We start from the raw sequence: 20183 nt of genomic DNA on the forward strand, positions 1-20183 counted from the left end.
GGAATATCTTTCTCCCCACCACCATCCTTCTTTGTAACTCTTTATCTAGAGGCCCAGGCCTGGTGTGAGGATCGAGAGTCCAAGGAGACCCAAGACTGATGCCTGCCCTGCCCTGCCCTGCCCTCATAATGGCCCCTTCTGTCATGATGGAAACGGGTGGGTTTTAGCACTGCAAGTTGCTTTTCCCTCCTTCTCACTCTCTCTCTTCCACTCCCTTCTTTTAGAAATTGAGCTGCACATGGCTGCTGCCAGAGGTGCACCTAGGTAATTTGGGAACCTGGACCTAAAGACCTTTGGAGCCGCCCCCCCCCCACAACACTGCAACTTAAGCATTATCCTCCTGCACACGTGTGCACACACCCACCATGACACGCACAGCATTTTTTAACAAGTTCTTGAGGGCACAAACAGCAACTGAACTCATAAGAATGTAATAATATAAAATTGGGTGTATTTATGCAAATATGCATTAGCAGAAACATTTCAACATGTAACTTAACATATTCCCATCCCACATGTCCCCCCACCACTCCCCACTCTGTCTCTAAAGCACCCAGCACAGGTCACAATCACATTTGGCTGCCCAGTGCAGTGCGGGCCAGTGGTGTGGATCGGTGAACACAACACGCAGGACAGACTGAAGAGGATTTGGTGGCCCCCAGGGGGTGTGGAGGCCCTGGACTTTGGCCCCGAAGTCCAGGGGTAAGAGTGCCTCTGGCTTCTACACTCCTCTTTCTCCTTGTTTGTTCAGTTTTTTAAAGGAGGAAGAGGAGAAAAAGCAAGACAGGGAGAAGAAGAGAGGAGAAGAGAATGTCGTGGGATAGTGAGTGGCTGGCCCTCTCCTCAGGTGGGTGGTAGGCACAGTATGCACTGTGCACCTGGCCACAGACATCACAGTCAGCTCTTGCATCACTGCCCAACACTGCTATGATCATCATGCTGCCACCAGACAGAAACGACACATGGCCACTGCTGTCATTTAGGAGTGTTTTAACACAAGACCTAAACACATCTGAGGAATTCTCTCACAGTGTTGGAGAGAACATGCTGTTCCAACAAAACTAAATAACACCCAAGAGGAGGAAATGTGTCAGATGCAATGCTGCATACCAACCCATTGTGCCTACATCAGTATCTCCTACTGTAATGCAGATGTGTGGACACACATTCGGGTGCAGAGCCCATAGATCAGGTAGGTGTCAAAATCAGATTGCATTGCACTGCATTTATAGCAAAGACATGGCCTAATAATTAATCAATACCGTACAAGAGCCAGCATAGTGTAGTGGCTAGAGTGTTGGACTAGGACCTGGAAGACCTGAGTTCAAATCCCCATTCAACCATGAAACTCAATGGGTGACTCTGGGCCAGTCATGCATCTCTCAGCCTAACCTACCTAACAGGGTTGTTGTGAGGATAAACATGACCATGTACACCACTCTGAGCTCCTTGGAGGAAAAGCGGGATATAAGTGTAAGAATAAATAAAATATAACAACATAGCCACCCGCACAGTGTCACTGAGATGAAAGAAAAGTGATAATAGTCAGCACTGATGCTGCTCTATTATGAAATGTCATACAGCTTCTGGTTGTCTGGAGCACTGAAATAAACCTCATGTATAAATATTCTATTTTTATAGGACATCCATCGTGTTTGAAATTTTTTCTGGAGTTGACAGCAAATGTGAAGGCCTTAGGATGGTAGTGTATTGAATGCAAAACATGCAGTGCTGGTAGAATCCAGGGCAAAATGCAGTAAGTTTTAATTCCTTAATACAGTATAATGTTAGTATAGAATTGTGCTTTCTTAGTAGTTATAAGTGATATTTCATTTGGAATCTTCATAGTAACCCATAAGTAACAGAAAACATAGAGGCCAGATATCAAAAGTTAACAGCGGGGGAAATCTTAAATTCTTAAATGAAACCGGAAAATACTCCCACCCATTCTGCTCAAAACCCGGCACCTTCCCCACATACATTCCCAGTGCCCTGAGACTAGTCCGGCCCTGTGCCAGGCACCTTGGTGCTTTGGCCTCTGCACAGCCCACCCAAAGGGGAACCACCAACAGCCACCCTGCCAAGCCTCCCCCAGACTAGAAGTCAGCTTTGCCTGGGCTGCAGAAACCAAATATAAAGGGTGTTGAAAAACAACCATGGAAACTAATTTTAAAAGGCAAACTTTAAATATAATATCACTTTTTATTGTTGCTTGCCTTTATCATAATTGCTGCAATCAACGTCTCTTTTTTGTTGTTGTTGCAGGTCATTCTGTGGTATAGTCAATATTGTTTGCAGTCTCCCAGAAAAATCAATGAATAATTTAATTTTTAAACTAGGTGCTTATAAGCAAATATACAAACTGTCAACACTTTTTCACTGCACTGCAATAAACATGTCACATTGCTACTGTTCCTGTGCTGTGTTTTTAATTTAAACTTCACGGTTAGAACAACAACAGTTTTTGATTCTTGTAAGATGCCATTTTCTTTTACCTATGTTAAGGTGTGCTGTTTTACCTATGTTAAGGTGTTTTACCTATGTTAAGGTGTGCTATCATACTATTGAGGGGCCTGGATTGATGCTATCAGGTTGAAGTAAAGTACAGTTAGAGTACATTCTGCGTACATTGTTATATGCAGATGTTACTTGAGCAGTTGTACTTCTTTCATTCCATCTTTCCTTCCTACCATACCAAAAGTTGGCAATTTCACTTCTTTAAATGTAGCTTTCATTGTTTATGGCCTGCTAAGTTACCACAGTTACGTGTGCCTATATATTTGGTCGGAAAGTTATACAATTCACTTGTTGAAAGGGACTGGTACCTTAGATACAAATTGCCCCTTATGAAGCGTGTTTGGCTAACCCACTATTAGATGCCCCAGGCCCTCTCAGTGGTCCAGAGACACCCAGGCCACTTCCAGCTTTGGAGGCCCCTGGTCATAATAATAATAATTATTATTATTATTTATTGTTTACACAGTCAGACAGGTGTTATTGACTGGTTTGTTTTATCCCAAGGACCTGGGATGCCAGATTTTATTGTCATTATTATTATTATTATTATTATTATTATTATTAAAAATAATAATAATTTAAGTTGACGCATAAACACAAAAGAAGGCACCAAAAAAAGAGTGAGACATAATTTGATTTTTATTTAACAAATGCTTGTCTAGCCTTTTTCCATGCCAAAAAATTAACAAATATCTAAATCTGAAGCCTCTTTGAGCTTGAAGTCCAAGCCAAATGGTCCTCCTGCCACCCACCGATTATCCCTGGATTTCCCTTTGGTACCCAGAATTCATGGGCTAATAAATAAATACTATTTATTAATAGTATTAATAATACTATTACAAATACAAATTAGTAATGCTATAAGTGGCATTCAATAGTATTAATAATACTATTAGTATTAATATTAGAATTTAATACTGATACATGAATAGTTTATTAATAAACTAATAAAACTCATACACATGCACTTCAGTTTGGCTCTCTTCTGGGCATCAGCAGATTCGTTACCTGACCTCAGTAGCTCTAAGATGCAGGCAAGCTGTTCTCAGACAGTTTGTACCCTGTGCTCAGGGAACTCCAGCAATCCTTTCCTTGAACATGGAGTCCTTTAAGGTGTAAATCTCCACACAAAGACAGAACACCCCAGGCTGACCATTTCTTCTCATTTCTCACACTGTGACACACTGTGCCCAACTATAATAGACCAAAGAAGAAATATATTAAAGACAGACCAGAGAAATGAGATGAGGGAAGACTGCGGAATCAATTACAAAGCAAATGAAATAAATATTCTAGCCTCTAAACTAGACTAAAATATCATTCTAGAAGCAAATGTTACCTTCAGATACGTGCTCTGAAGTAGATGGGAGGGCTCTAGCATCTTTCTTACTTGATCTGCAGCATTTGAGACATGATCTAAGAGATGAGACACTGAGTTAGCTTAAGGTTACTGCTCTTATTCTTAAACACCTCATTCCTTGTCTTCAGGTTTCCCATGGGGTCATTTTGTGTTGCCTGATGAATTTCTGTTGTCTACCCTTGATGAACTTCTGAGCTTTATTATTTATTCACGTTTATATCCCACTCTTCCTCCAAAGAGCCCACAGCAATATACATGGTTATATTTATCCTCACAACAATCCTGTGAGGTAAGTTAGGTTGAGAAATAAGTGACTGACCCAGGGTTAACCAATGAATTTCATGGCTGAATCAGGATTTGAACTCGGGTCTTCCTGGTCCTAGTCCAACACTTTAACCACCACACCACATTGGCTTTCTCTTTGATATGGGTCCTTCCAGATATTTTATTTATTTATTTAAAATACTTCTATACCGCCCAAAACCTACGTCTCTAGGCAGTTTACAATTAAAATCATTTAAAACATTAACTCAATTAATTATTTAAAAAAACATTTAAAACAGAAAACATTTAAAACCCAATATTAAAAGTATTAAGACTATAAATCTAATTAAAAGCCTGGATGAATAAATGTGTCTTCAGTGCCTTTTTAAAAGTTGCCAGAGTTGGGGAGGCTCTTGTTTCAACAGGGAGATGGAGAGGTTTTGTAGGAACTTTAGTGAGTTCATACACTAACTGCTTGTAGGCATTATTCTTGGGCATCTGCATCTAGCAGTTCTTGAGCTAGCTCATCTTGCTTTTTTCTGGCCACATCAAAGCAGACACTGAAAGCTGCAGTTCTGCCCTGTCACTCCCACTTGCAATCCTATACACACTTTCCTGGGAGTAAGTCCCACTAACTTCATTTGAAGTTGATGGCACTTACTACTGTGTAAACAAGCATCAATTGTGCTGCATGAAGGGACCACAATCCTATCCTGCTCCCTTAAAATAAATAAATCTTAAATTGCTGCTCTTGATTCCTGAGGAGGAGAGAATAAGTGGTATAGTGTCATACTGCTTATGTTTCTCTTAAAAACAAGCAAACAAATGCTTGGGCAGGGGGAGCGAACCCAATAAGAGAGCCAGAAAGAAAAAAGATGAGTGTTGCATGCTGAGGAGGAAATCACACTAGACTGTCCTCACCTCTTTCCTCAATGCTTCAGCTATTGAAGAACTCCTTAAACTTAAAATCCAGATTGGTGTGATAGGCCCATGTGAGACCATTATGCCACAGGGTTTTCAGCTAGATAGTCAAACAGTTTTGATTCAGGCACACTTTAAAGTTTTGAGGCTTGATGGTTTGGCCATTTCAATCATCCTAATCTAATCTCTGAGATCTCAGATGAGTGAGAGTAAACAATGTAGCAAACACACACTCCTTTCAAGTAAGCTATTACTAATTTGCAGCAATAAATCAAGTGCAACAGCAACAATTGTTTGGAGTGACTCACACAAATGCCAGATTCACATGTACTGCGAAACCTTAAGTTGCTGCGAACTGCCACAGCCCCAGAAATGTGTGAGGGACCTACTTCTAGTTTCATACAAATCTCAGCCTAGCCTGCCCTAGTTGTGGCATGGAACTGGACTTCTGTAACTTCGATTTAAAGTGAGATACAGATGTCTGGTTCCGTGCCACAAATAGGGCAGGCTATGCCGAGAATAGCGGCCATATGAAATCACTATTCTTGGCATAGCCTGCTGTCAGGCTCCTGCCGCCACAAGCCAGCCACCTGTGGGAACTTGTGGTGCCACCGACCCTCCTTCCTCACACTCGGGGACTGCTGATACACCCCCGAGCGCACCGGGCGCCCAAGTGACAAGCCTAAGCAGGCCTATCTGGCTTCCCTGGATGGCCAACCTGGTGTTGGCAGTAGAGAGCTAGATCTCATGAGACACGGGATTTGGCTCATGAGATCTCGTAGCAAACTCTCACGAGACAGGGAGTTCTCGCAAGAGTTCCCGAGAAGCCGGTAAGTCCTGCAGGAATATCCGCAAGACTTTGGCACTATATAAACATGGCCAACCGATGATGAGGGGCCAGACTGGTGAGGGCTACCTAAGAGGAAGTTGCTCAAGGAGCCAGTGGCACCGGGCCAAAAGAAGAGGTCGCGGTCGTCTTGTGAGGCTAACAGGCAACCTCCCTTGCGGCTTGAAGGACCATGTCTCTGAGGCTGGACCCAGGTGGCCCCCCCAAAAGGGATTGGCACTCCCCCGCCCTACCACGGGCCTTGACACTGCCCTACTTCTGGGATGGAACCAGACCAAATCTCAGCATATCATTACTGAGACCGAAAGTAGGGCTCGCATATGTTCTTGGAGCTGTGGTAGCTCACAGAAGCCACAGGTTCCATGCTATGTGTAACGCTGGCCATTGAAAGAGGCAGAAAACTAAGTGGGTGGGGGGAGTGGGGAGAAAGTGAAATAATAGTGCTATTGCACAAGAATAGCAACAAAAATAAAATCAGGGGCAGGGGGAGATTGTAATATAAGTCAACTAGCCTGGGGGGAGGGAATGGCCTACAGAATATGAGAACTGGGGGTGGGGGGTGCCTTCCTCTGTAGGGGGCATACAGAGCATATATGCTTGCATGCCAACCCTCTCATACATCATTACCTATGCAGGTAACTATTCCTCTATACTGTGATGGTCACCCAAAAATTTCCTCCTTGCACAAAATTTGGCACTGTACATTCAAGTTAGTTTAAAGTAGTAATGGGAAAAAACGCTTTTTACACAGATTGGACAGTTGATCATGCTAAAAGAAAACCCACAAGGGCATACTTTATATGTTGTCTGGACCTTCAGCAACATAGCCCAAAGGAATTGAACAAAGAAAATGGAACATATCACCATCTGAAAATACTCTAGAAGCTAGCAAATATTAGCTAGGTGAGCTTCGTGGACAATTACCATTTGGGGATGAAGGAGGCATATAAGGCCCATTCACAAATTGTGTTCAACACTCATACAATGATTGTACAGTGTACACTGGTACAGATCTGTACACAGCAGGGCAAAGTGGGCGGCTCTCACCTGAAATTTCTCAGCCAGCCATGTTATCTCTGCCTCTATTCTGTATGTCTACTGCCTCCCTCTGTTGTTCCCTTCCTGATGCTCTTGCCTGCAGCCTGCAGAGGCTTTAAGAGTTGTGAGGTGGACAACAGTAACTCCAGACAAATTAAAAGTTCCAGATATTTTAAAATATTAATATTAATAAGGCAGGAGCCAATATACATGCTCACTTTTGTTTTTGCAAAGTGGGCAGTCCTAGGACCATCCTATAAACCAGTCAGAGAGGGACTAGGCTGATTGACTCCTCAGGCAGCCAAGCAGAGTTTCCAGAGAGTGGGAAAGTCTTTTTCTTTTAGCTACTTAGAAGAACCTAATCTCCATTTTGGTTAGAGAACAAAAACAACAAATATTTATATACCGCTTTTCAACAAAAAAAAAGTTTCCAAAGTGGTTTACATAGAGAAATAACAAAGAAAGAAAGAAAAAGAAAGAAAGAAAGAAAGTGAGATTATGTTGGAAGGAAAATAATTTAAAAAATCAATTTGCTCTGCAGAGAGCTAACCAGGTTTTTCTCTGGATTGTGGCCAGTATCTGTAACATTAATATATCCGCTGGGGGGTTATGGTTCATTGGGCAAGGATTAAGGAAGTGATCTCTATTTAAAAATATATATGTTGCTTGCTAGGGTAGACACCTGGGCAAAAAGGTGGGATCCCATGGCAGGCAGATTGTGGTCCCCAGCTGTTGAGCAGGCATGGAGTAGAGAGGGGGTGTTGCCATGCATCTTTGCTTCCCATGGTGTCCTCTAAGTTACAGGAGATGGTTCATAGCTACAGCAAACATCACTGAAAAACCTGAGAGTTTTCTATTATTAGGTACTGTATGCATTTTAAAATAGGCATGCATTTTCCATCAAACAGATTCTGTTCCTTCTCTACATAACATTTCTGCAACATTTGAAAAGGAGTTTGGACTTGCCCTTCCTAGTGCCACCGCCCCTAGTCCAAGGAACCACCAGCTGCCTCTGCTACACTAGGTATGTGTGAACCGGCTCAAAATCGAGCCAACTCACACACAAACTGGTTTGGTTCAAAGGTTTAACCTCAAACCAAACTGGGTCTGGTTTGGTCCAATGTCTAACTGAATCAGTTTGAGCCAGCTCTAGCCGGCTCAAAGCCTTACCAGGAAGGGTAAATCTGATGAGAATTCCCCTTTACCACTAAAGGGCAGTGGGAGTGGGAGGATTCTCTAACTGTATAAGTAGTAAAGTAGAGTACTTATAAGCAGCTGTGGTGGCTGCAGGGGGAGGGGACAGCGGCTCCCCTAACCCATGCCAACTCCCCACGTTTCCTGGGCTGCCAGTGGTCCAGTTGAGGTCCATTTCATCCCTTCTCAGGCTCTTCAAACCTTCTGTTAGAGCATGGAGGCCATTTTTGTTACCTTTGTGCATGTGCACAGGCCATTTGCATAGCCATGCATTTGAGTCATACAGAAGAGCCGAAACAGGCCAGAGAAAGCCCAAAAAGGGCAACTGGCAGCCAAGGAGACTCTCATGGAGGCCAATGGGTTCAGGGGAACTGCCACCCCCTTGGGCATCACTTGTGAGTACTTCACTACTTATACAGTTAGAGAAGCCTCCCACTCCCACTCGCCCTTTACCAGTAAAGGGGAATCCTCAACAGATTTCCCTTTGTTGGTAGGGCTTTGAGGTGGCCCAAACCGGTTCAGATTTGAACCAAACCAGGGGACCAGCTCAGAGGGGGTATAACCGAACCAGTCCAGTTTGAATCCAGTTTGGATTCAAACCGAATTGGGAAAGCCGGTTTTGTACACACCCCTATGGGACACAAGAACAGTCATTCACACGTTATACTGGACACAGATACAGAAGTCCCTTCCTATCTGTACTATGCATTTAAAGGGTTTGTATAAGGTTCACATTAAAAATGAACACATTTTACATTTTTTCATTCCCACAAACACGTATGAGCTTACAGACATCTGTACAATCGTGCAGGATATTGTCTGAATCAGGCTATAGTGGGAGCTTCACTATAGGGATGTGATGTCTCTCTCTTAGCTTTATCCCTACCATAGAACACATCATTTGATTTATACCAAGTTTTTCTCTCTATCTCATAATATTAGGACCTGGGATCATCAGTTGAAGCTAAATGCTGGAAGATTCAGGACAGACAAAAGGAAGTATTTCTTTACACAACATGTAATTAAACTATGCAATTTGCTGCCACTTGATGTGGTGATAGCACCAATATAGATGGTTTTAAAGGGCATTAGACAAATTCATGGAGGATAGAGCTATCAATGGCTACTAACCTTGGTAGTTATATACTTCTCAAGATCAGAAATGTCATGCCCCTGAATGCCAGGTGCTCGGGAGCACCAAGGGCAATTTCCCTCTTTCCTCACTTACAGTCTTCTCAAATGCACCTCGTTGGCCACAGTGTGATTCAGGACACTGGACTGGATGGGCCTTGACCTGATCCAGCAAGGCTTTTACTTCTTTGAAATAAGAGCTTGGGATTAAGCTGACTTTGCTACAGAAACAGAGGACGCAAAAACCTACCTATATAATCCCCAAAGCACGCATCTTCCCATTGGCCACAGTGTGATTCAGGACACTGGACTGGATGGGCCTTGACCTGATCCAGCAAGGCTTTTACTTCTTTGAAATAAGAGCTTGGGATTAAGCTGACTTTGCTACAGAAACAGAGGACGCAAAAACCTACCTATATAATCCCCAAAGCACGCATCTTCCCATTGGCCACAGTGTGATTCAGGACACTGGACTGGATGGGCCTTGACCTGATCCAGCAAGGCTTTTACTTCTTTGAAATAAGAGCTTGGGATTAAGCTGACTTTGCTACAGAAACAGAGGACGCAAAAACCTACCTATATATAATCCCCAAAGCACGCATCTTCCCATTTGCCAGTGGAAGCAGAAAAATACACCTATGCTCATCAGTAAACAAAGTGTACCCTTGAAGGCCAGTGTACCCTTGTCAAAGAACATGGAGCTCAAAGACCTCACACTCTGGAAAAACAGCTCTCTTTTAAATGAATCAATCATTAAGCTTATCCTTTTGAGGCCACTGCTCATGCATGATACCAGGAAAGAAAATAATGCAGGTTGTCTGTGTAGATTTTACATTACAGCTCTATTGATTGAGCAGATAGATATCAGACCGCAAGCTTTTGCATTATTATTTCTTACTGGAACTTTCTATTGGATATTGCTCATTATAAAAATGTACAAGCAGTAGGCAGTATTGTCTTTTACCAAACCTCAAAGCACTGTTTGGTGAATAAATATTTCCTACCATCTGTTGTGGGGAAAATCAGTGGGGAGAGGTCTACCTCAAAACTGCAAATCTATAGGAGATTCCTACTATCTAGAAAATGGAACTTGAATTGTAGCATTCTCATATAGTGTTATTTTTATAAAACAATGTTTGAACCTAATATTATGTACTGCAAATGTTCATGTGTTCAACAGATTTGACATATGAGTCATCGTGACCTCAAAACAGTGGTACACAGTTGGTAACTTCCAAGCTGGACTACTGCAATGTGCTTTATGTAGGGCTGCCTTTGTACATAGTTTGGAAACTTCAGTTCATCCAAAATGTAGTGGCCATATTGATCTCTGGGGTGCCTCAGAGACCACATTATGCCTGTACTTAAACAGTTGCACTGGCTGCTGCTGTGTTTCAGGGTGAAATACAAAGTGCTGGTTATTACCTTTAAGGCCCTGAACAGCTGGGGCCCAGGTTACTCTGAGGCCCAGGTTACTCTGAACAGCTGAGGCCCAGGTTATGTCTGGGGCCTCCACACACCCTGGGGGCCCCCAAATCCTTTTTAGCATGGGTGATGTGGTTGCTGCACCACTGGCCCACGCTCCACCGGATGGCCAAGCATGACTGTGACCTGTGCCGAGTGTGACCCCTGCTTTAGAGACAGAGGGGGGAGTGGGGATGAGAATATGTTAAGTTACATGTTGAAATGTTTCTGCTAATGCATATTTGCCTGAATATACCCATTTTATATTCTTACATTCTTGTGAGTTCAGTTGCTGTTTGTGTCCTCAAGAACCCACATGTAAAAAAACAACAACCTGTGTGTGTCATGGTTGTGTGTGTGTGTGTGTGTGGAGAATGATGCTTAACTTGCAGTGGGGGATTGGGGGAGGGAAGCTCCAAAGGCCTTTGGGTCCAGGCTCCAACATTATCTAGGTGCACTTCTCCCAGTCATTAGCAGAAGTCCGTCTTCAAGTGCCATCCATTCATCTGGTGGCAACTTGAGATTGGGCCTGCTTAGTTGTCACCCCAAGGCTGTGGAACATGCTCCCCGTGAATATAAAATGTTGATCATCATTAGAAGCCTTCAAGAGAGCCAAAAAGACTGATCTTTTCAGCCTGGCTTTTAATAATGGTTTTTAAATGGTTTTTTAATGAGTTTTATGTTAATATTTTAACTGCTTTTATTTTATGCTTCATGTTAATATTTTAAATGATCTGAATTTTTAATTTAAACCATCCTAAGCCACTTTAGGATTGACAGTATATGAATTAAACAAACAAACGTATGTTATTGTGTGTCATCATATATTTATATACAAAGAAAATGTTCTTTCCAATTAGTTTGGCATGAGATGTTCAAGATGACCAATATAATACTGCCATTTTTACAGGAAAGCAAGGTATGTGAAGCAATAAATGAACAAAGACAAAATAAAGATGTAGGAAGTGTGAGAGGATGGTAAGAACTCAGAAATGAGACTGTCAGAGTTTAAGCAGTATAAAACTTTTTTTAAAACCCAAAAGCAGTATATTTATATGTATACATATAAAGGGCAATTACAGAATTCTTATCCAATACCCTCTGTGGGTGCTCTTGACAATATGGTAAAAATATTAAATGAAAAGATACACCTGTGCTTGTAAATCAGGTTAAGTGTACAGAAATGACAAACTAAATTAATTGGTACCCAAGAGTCCTACACCCACCACATCAATTCTTCAGCAGCTAGGAAGGGGAGGGGACCTTCAGGCATTGTACAGAATTGCTGCAATAATACTTTGTAGGTTGATGTGGTGTGGGGGAAAGGATAAAAATAGCAAAGGCAATGGCATGGTTAAGATGTCCCTGTGTCAGTCTACCGTATAAACACATTTGAAAGACGTATGAATCAGCAGTGATGTTTCAAGGTACTTGGTTTCATACTTGAAAGGCAAATATGTCATTGGAACTGGGAAGTACGGGATGTATTGTGGGTGCATTTGCACTAGAGCACTACAATTTTTGCCATCCTCCCCATGCCCCAGAGGCGCTGTTTGATGCCAGAAACACTGTACTTGCATGACCCTCAACCCTCAGGTTTCTGCTGTTGAACAGCACTTCTGGAGCATGAGGAGAGTGGTGAAAATCACTGCACCCTTGAGCAAAAGTGCCCATGCTTTGGATGCACCAAAACCCGTGTTCCACACATGCACTTATCAGAAGGACAGGTGCAGCGTTAGAATGTCAGCCAGAGTTGCTAAAGCCTATTTCTACTAGAGGCCTCCAAGGAGGTTGTTTTGACTAATGTTTTGACTACATACACCACCTCCCCGATCAACAGACTATGGGAGAGTCCCCCTGCCATATGCCGCCACTCTTGCCAGTGTTTTTTCCTACTCCCCAATTCTCATCTTTCTCACTTTTCCCCACTTTTCACCCTTCTCACAAAGAAATGTGTTCTTAGCCTGGCAGATTCCCTTATCCAGTAATGTTTTCTGGTGGACAAGAACGTAATTTCCTCTTACTGCATCAGATTTTCTTACACGGTAATGTTTTCTGATGGACACAAATATAATGTTTCATTACCCTCTCAGATTTCAGTAGCACTAGCAATAGCAATAGCAATAGCACTTACATTTATATACCGCTCTATAGCTGGAAGCTCTCTAAGCGGTTTACAATGATTTTAGCATATTGCCCCCAACATTCTGGGTACTCATTTTACCGACCTCGGAAGGATGGAAGGCTGAGTCAACCTTGAGCCCCTGGTCAGGATCGAACTTGTAACCTTCTGGTTACAGGGCGGCAGTTTTACCACTGCGCCACCAGGGGCTCTTACTAGGGCATAGCACTGCATGGGAGTGGGGAGTGGCTCTCTCACTGGAGATTAGTTTTTTTTAAACCAAAGTGGTCCCCATATGCACTTTCCAAGATACTGTTGTACATACTGTCATATATTTTGTTATTTATTTATTTTTACACGTATATCCCACTCTTCCTTCAAGGAGCTCCAAAGAGTACATGATTATGTTTATCCTCACAACAACCCGGTGAGGTAAGTTAGGCTGAGAATGAAGTGACTGGCCCAAAGTCATCCAATGAATTTCACTACCAGGCACCAGCATTTGTAATTTTGGTTGCAGTAGGGTCAGCCATTATTTGCTCTATATAGCTGTGTCAATGAGACTGCTTGATTCGGAGGACTTTTCAGCTTTTACACTGACCCATCAGCTGATAAGCAGTTAGCAAACTCATTTTGAGATCTAGTGGCAATTCCTTGTGGAAGAACATCTTTACCAAACACATTGTATATTAGTTCTACTGCCTTCTAGCATAATCCTGTGCAAACTCAGAATATGAATATTGTCAGGTGTTCATAGTTCAGCCTTGAGATAAAAATGGTGCCCTTTTGCCAGAGCTAGGACCTCTTCAGACACATCTGTGGCAACTGACATAACTGTTCTGTTGTTTCTTACCTCCTTTCTTCTCCTTCCGCCCAACTACTTCCTCTCATACATGAGGGCACAATGAAAGTGAAGGGGAAAGAAAGCTGGCAAGGGGAGACTAACTGCAAAGCAGTAACCGCCCTGGTGCCACTGGCTGGGAACTGGAACAGGTTCCCTTGAATATTGCCTTCTAGTGCTAAAGGGGCTGAGGTAAGGTGGCTCCTGAGCTCCCACTCATATGCTTCTTATTCCCTTCTCCATTACTCTCCGCAGAGGCCTCTCTGAAAGAAAGAAAGGCCTCTCCTCTCCTCACACATGCAGAGGTGCACTAACCCCCGGACCTTGGGAACCCGGTCTGGTCCTTCAAGGTCTGGTGGGGGCCTCCAAATGGCCAGGAGCCTCTGGCAGCTGAGCCACCCCACCCCCACCCCACCAAAGCTCCGTGGTTGTTTTTTTTACTATAAAAGACTCTTACTGTGGCCAAACAGTGGCTGTGTGGGCGGGGAGCGGAGCAGTCCTTCTCCCCACCCCTCCCCGAGCAGCGGTAGGGTGTGAGCAAGAATGACGCTGAGCCCATCCATTCGGGCCAGCGTCTTGAAGCAACTGCAAGGCATGCCTGCACAGTTTCAAGATCGTTGCAAGCCCGTGACATCACAGGCTTGCAACAATCTCAACAGCGCAGGCACGCCTCACTGTTGCTTCAAGACGCTGGTCCGAACAGATGGGCTCAGCGTCATTCTTGCTCACACCCCACCACTGCCGGGGGAGGGGGAGAATGAAGAAGGGCTGCTCTGTCCCCTCTCCCACTGCAGCCACCCCTAGGCCACAGTAAGAGTCTTTTTAAAAAATGGAGCTTTGGTGGGGTGGACCCCCCAAAGGTAATTGGGGGGGGCCTCACATGGGGGGCCCCCCTCGCGGCTGGGTGGTCCGGGCACCCAAGTTACCTTGGTGCACCCCTGCACACATGTATGTAGCACAGGCCTGCCAGCCACTCCTCACTAATGTGACTTCTTTGCTCACTCTTTCTCTCTGGCTGTGCCTCCACCTCCCTCCTGAACACAGAGCACTACTGCCACTTTCTCCATTGCAGCCATGCAGGTCACAGCCTGGACATCGTTTCCTTCCAACACAGACAACAAGAGCAGGCTGCTATCACTGATAGAACTTGTGTTTCAGTCATTGCTAATGAAGGCTGAGATTAATGGCAGCACTGGGGCTGAGGTGTGGGCTGTCAGGCAGGAGACAGAGGTGCAGCTGGGAAAGAGTCAGCTGGCAGGTGGGCTCACGCTACATGTGTGAGGAAGAAAGGGACATCTCCTTCCATTATTTCTTTGGAGAGGAATGGGGAAGAAGCTGAGCAGTGCAGAGGTTCGGAGAGCAGTGGGCAGGCAGGAGCAAGCTAGTAGGGTGGCACCGGCCACCTGCTGCCTTGGGGTCCAGTACAGGAGATTCTGTTCTCTGCCCCCACTCCCAGTCAGTGGTCCTGAGAACTTTTGGAATAGCTACAGTAGCTTTTAAAATGAAAACAACTCTTTGGGGAGAATCAAAGACATATACAGTTCGATTATCCAATAATAAATTAATTTGGGATGGTCTTAACAGTATCTTTGGAATGTTGTGCAAGCAGAAGCTTAGTTAAAATGGCAATTAAGCTACAGAATGTGTAGCTCACTTGTTAAGTATATAATACTATACTTAACAATACTAGTATGCTTGTGATAAAGTCATGTAATATAATCAAAATATCAGCAATGATACAGGAAATACTATTAAGACTGTACCACCTATAAATTAATTCATTATTGTTTTTAAACAACTTTTGAAAACACACCTGTTTAGTCAGGCTTTTAGTTTAGTCAGGCTTTTAGTTTAGTCAGGCTTTTAGTTTCATAAGCTAAAGTTTTAAAGTTTTATTTGTGGCCATTTTAATCTGTTTATATGATCTTTAGGTTTTTGTTTGATTGGACTGCAAACCGCCCTGAGATTTTATATAGGGTGGTATCTAAGTGTGACAAATGAATAAATAAATAAATACATTATACGGTTCACCAAGTAATTTATGTAGTATCTTGACCTTTTTTACTACAATACTTAATCTATTAATTATTATTTCCATAATTGTTTGTGACTTTTCCCATCTGTTAAACAGATGTATTAATACGTGCTGAAACAAAATTACCATAACTGTGTTGCTGTAAGTGGGTTTATCTTAACTAGTTTTTTAATTCTATTGGGAACCGCTGTTAACGGACTAAGTCTTTGATTAAGTAAATGAATGCCATGCGCTCCATCACGGCTTTTCTATGGTTGACAATGGAATGGACCACATTCTTTGCCTTTCCGTGCTGATAATGAGGTCATGGAGTGCTATAGAATGCAGTTTAAGAAGTGGAATCATCATCCTGATTCTATATGTTCCTATATTCAGAGTGACTCATTTACTTCCAAAAGCCATGAATGGAGCTGTGGAACCCCTGAAGGTACAAACAGGTCAATCTCCCTAACAGCTCAAGAGAATGATTTGTAAAGCTATAATATCTGGTAACCTCTGGTATATTTGGATTAGCTATAAAGTATAAACTCTATCTAGCCCCTGAGTTCAGGTTGTTGGAAGGGGTGGATGAGGGCGCAAAGTAATTAAAGGTTTCAAATTAGACTTCAGTGGACGGTCAGAGAGGAAAACGGCAGGAAACCCAAATCCAGTTCATCCCACAGCCAAAGATATTTAACGAAGAACAGTCTATTGCTAAATCGAAAGTGTCAGTTCTTTATTATTATTTATTTATTTAAAATATTTCTTTCCTGCCCAAAACTTGCATCTCTGGGCGGTTTTCAATTAAAAACATTTAAAAGATTAAATCAATTAACAATTAAAATCATTTTAAAAATTAAAAACATTTTAAACCCATTATTAAAATTATTCAAAACTATCAATCTAATTAAAAGCCTGGGTGAATAAATGTGTCTTCAGGGCCTTTTTAAAAGTTGCCAGAGATGGGGAGGCTCTTATTTCAACAGGGAGAGCATTCCAAAGTCCACGGGCTTCAACGGAGAAGGCCTGTTCCCAAGTAGCCACCAGATGAGTTGGCGGCAGCCACAGGCAAACTTCTCCAGATGATCTTAGCAGGCGGTGGGGTTTATGGTGAAGAAGACGTTCTCTTAAATACCCTGGGCCTAAGCTGTTTAGGGCTTTATAGGTAATGACCAGCACCTTGTATTTTGCCCGGAAATGTATCGGCAGCCAGTGCAATTCCTTCAACACAGGACTAATATGGTCTCTCCTAGATGACCCAGAGACCAACCTGGCTGCCATATTCTGAACCAACTGCAGTTTCCAGATTACATACAAAGGCAGCCCCACACAGTGTGCATTGCAGTGATCCAACCTAGAGGTTACCAACAGATGTACCACTGTTTTGAGGTCGTCCATCTCAAGAAATGGATGCAGCTGGCATATCAGCCAAAGCTGATAAAAAGCACTTGTGGCCACCGCCTCAACCTGGGACACCAGGGAGAGGTTCGGATCCAGAAGCACACCTCAGACTGTGCACCTGTTCCTTCTGGGAGAGCATGACCCCATCCAGAACCAGCAAATCAAAATCATCTCCTGAGTTTTGACCCCGCACAATAAGAACCTTCCTCTTATCTGGATTCAGCCTCAGTTTGTTATCCCTCATCCAGCCCATTACTGCCTCGAGGCAGGCATTTCGGGAGGTTATGCCTTCTCCTGATGATGTTGACATGGAGAAATATATTTGGGTGTCATCAGCATATTGATAACACCCTGCCCCAAATCTCCTGATGATCTCTCCCAGCGGTTTCATGTAGATGTTAGCATATTAACATATTAGCCCTAAATACTCCAGCTTTTTCGGAACATGAAAGGTAAATCCCATTGTACAGAAAGATTTCCACTGAGTTAGTTCAACATCAACCCTTTAAAACAAAGCTTTACTTCAATGGGATCAACTAGGATTTTTTCCTGCAGCAAAGTTTTTTTCTATTAAAATTCACCAGAAAGCTAACGTTTAATAATGCGAGTCCACTGCCATTAAATTTTATCATGATTTGGAATCAAGGAAGTCAGTAGTTGGGGAAATTCATAGGAACTGCCAGATGTCACTGAAGATATCATAACTAATCACTCCTTTAGAGAAACGCAGGAGCTTTCATTTCCTTCCATCAGGACTCCTTTCCCATCCCTTCATCATACCTGGGATAAGACCCAAGGAGTAGAAGTTACATCGAACGAAAACTGAGCTCCAGCATTTGAGATACCTGCCTGTTCAGGCTTCTCTCCCAATGTGCTTATGCAGAGAGAAGCTGCTGAGTCATATACCTTGGATCAGGACTGGTCTGAGTTCTGGGAAGGTGTAAGGTTCTTGGCTCCCATGTAAAACAGTCATTCAGTGCCTGATGCTTGCTTTTTCAATAGCTCCAGCTCAAGCCCTCGCCTAGTTCTTCTGCCTTCCTGCTCCTAACATCACTTCCTTTCTGACCTTGGTCAGACTCTGACTCTAGTCCTTATCTGGACTTTTGGCTTCACACAGATCCCCTTGCTGTAGTGGACCTGGGCATAAGCAGTGGAAAAATCAAGGGAGAGGGGGAAACAGGAATTTCTGCCCTCACTGGTGGTAGCTATCAGAAAGTGGTGGTGCAGCAAGGACTGCCTTAATCAGCACTAAGCAGGTGTGTGATTGCTGACTGACTAGTCACCCTTGGCATGGTCTGCTGGCATCAGTAATAGCAGCTAGCCAACTGACAACTGTATATTGTCCTAATTCTTCAGTGGTTGTGTATGTCCTGCCAATGGCCTGCTGTGGCATGAGGGTCTGCTGCTCAGAGGAAAGTGGTAGAGCTCAGTGATAGAACTGAAAGGGCCCCACACCATGCAGGGGCGTAGCAAGGTTGGAGTGGGCCCAGAGATGAGATTTTAAAATGGGGCCCCCCCCACTCAAAGTCCAGGGCCTCCGCACACCCCAGGCCCCCAAGGATTTAAGTCTGATATTCCAAAATAAGTATGCTGCCTGGAAATACATTTCACTGAATACACACACGCACACGTCACAATATATAGTGATATGCATTGAGTACTATACATTTGTTTTACTTTTAATGCCTAGAACACACTAGAAAGATGAATGATTAAAATGGGCCCCTCGCTGCAGATTAGCAAAGGAGACTTTCAACCATGCAGGGTGAGCCTAGGTATGTTTTCTCAGAATTCTGAACAAATTCAGTCAAGTTCGATTCCAGGAGGTTTTTCACATGAGGCTTTTAAAGCCCTTTAACACACATCTCCTCTGGAATGGAGGTGCTGCATTCACATGTTGGCCAGATTTACCCTGAAGTTCCTGCAAGTTATTGGGGAGCAGTTCACACACAAGAAAAATAAAATAAAAGCACCACACATGCTTCACAGTTCTCACTCAGACCTTCTGGGTTGCAAAACAACTTGAACATAAGTGCATTTATAAATGAATGAATGAATAAATAAAATTAATAAAATACTGTTCCAGAAGTTTTTGCAATTTTCTGCCATGAAACAAGCCACTTATAGGACTTTTTAGATAGTTTTTTTTAAGCCAGCAAATTTTCCAAGCTGTTTCAAAATAAATATTTCTCAGTCCCTCCCCCCCCCTATCAAAGCCCTATGGCAAGCAGATGCCTATATATCCAGGGCGGGGGGTGGGGGGTGGAAGGTAACCACAAAAGGGAGTTCACACTCTACCTGGCCAATGCTGGGCTGGGCTGGGCAGGGCAGCAAGGGGTCTTCTGCTGCAGAGACCAGTGGTGGCCACTCTGGCTGCCTCCTCCTTCCTGGCTGACTGGCTTGGGCCCTACTCGAGTTCAGGCTTCACTGCGGCCTACACGGAGGCCTCCAAGCCCCGCCCACCCGCCGATCAGCTGAGAGGCGGGAGAAAAGGAGCTCTTGGCAGCTTGCCTGCTGCTTCGATTGCGGCCAGCAGAACAAGCAGGAGAGACGGCGAAGAGGGCAAGGGGCTGAGGGGCCTTGGGGCTGGGCAGGGGGCAATGGGGAGTCCCGTGAGGTGCCTCTGGGGGGCCCCTCCAGGCAGTGGGGCCCCCAGACAACTGTCTCCCCTTGCCCCATCGTTGTTACGCGCCTGACACCATGGCCTCTGCCTCCCCTGCTGCTTGGAGGCATCCCAGCCACACTGTTCCACTGAGGCAAAGCAGCAATGACGGGGAGATTCTTGCCTGGAGGAGAACTCTGACCCAGCAACATGACCCCCACATGGCATGCTCTGCTCGGCTTCTTATCATAATTACCTGTATCTTGCTGGTTAATAATAATATACACACGCCTTTTTACGGTAACTTAATATCCCCTTAATGTAGTCATCCATAGAACACAGTGACCTCCACCCTTTTTTAAAAGAAGGGAAAGGTAGAAATCAAATGGATGGACCAGAGCAAAACCTTAGGCTGACACATGTGACTTGAGGATGCTTGCATTTTCCATTAAATCCACATTCATGCT

General features: G+C 43.7%; 1 long non-coding RNA gene across 1 annotated transcript; it reads right to left on the reverse strand.

The window, feature by feature from the left end:
• Window positions 1–3199: 3199 nt before the first annotated feature.
• On the reverse strand, window positions 3200–19512 carry LOC128325829 (uncharacterized). Its single transcript, XR_008307657.1, has 3 exons — window positions 19413–19512; window positions 3857–3933; window positions 3200–3711 (listed from the first exon to the last, which is right to left on the reverse strand). It is a non-coding gene; the product is annotated as an uncharacterized LOC128325829 (long non-coding RNA).
• Window positions 19513–20183: the final 671 nt, after the last annotated feature.

Source organism: Hemicordylus capensis, chromosome 5 (assembly GCF_027244095.1).
Source record: "Hemicordylus capensis ecotype Gifberg chromosome 5, rHemCap1.1.pri, whole genome shotgun sequence".
In the NCBI taxonomy this organism is placed as follows: Eukaryota; Metazoa; Chordata; class Lepidosauria; order Squamata; family Cordylidae; genus Hemicordylus; species Hemicordylus capensis.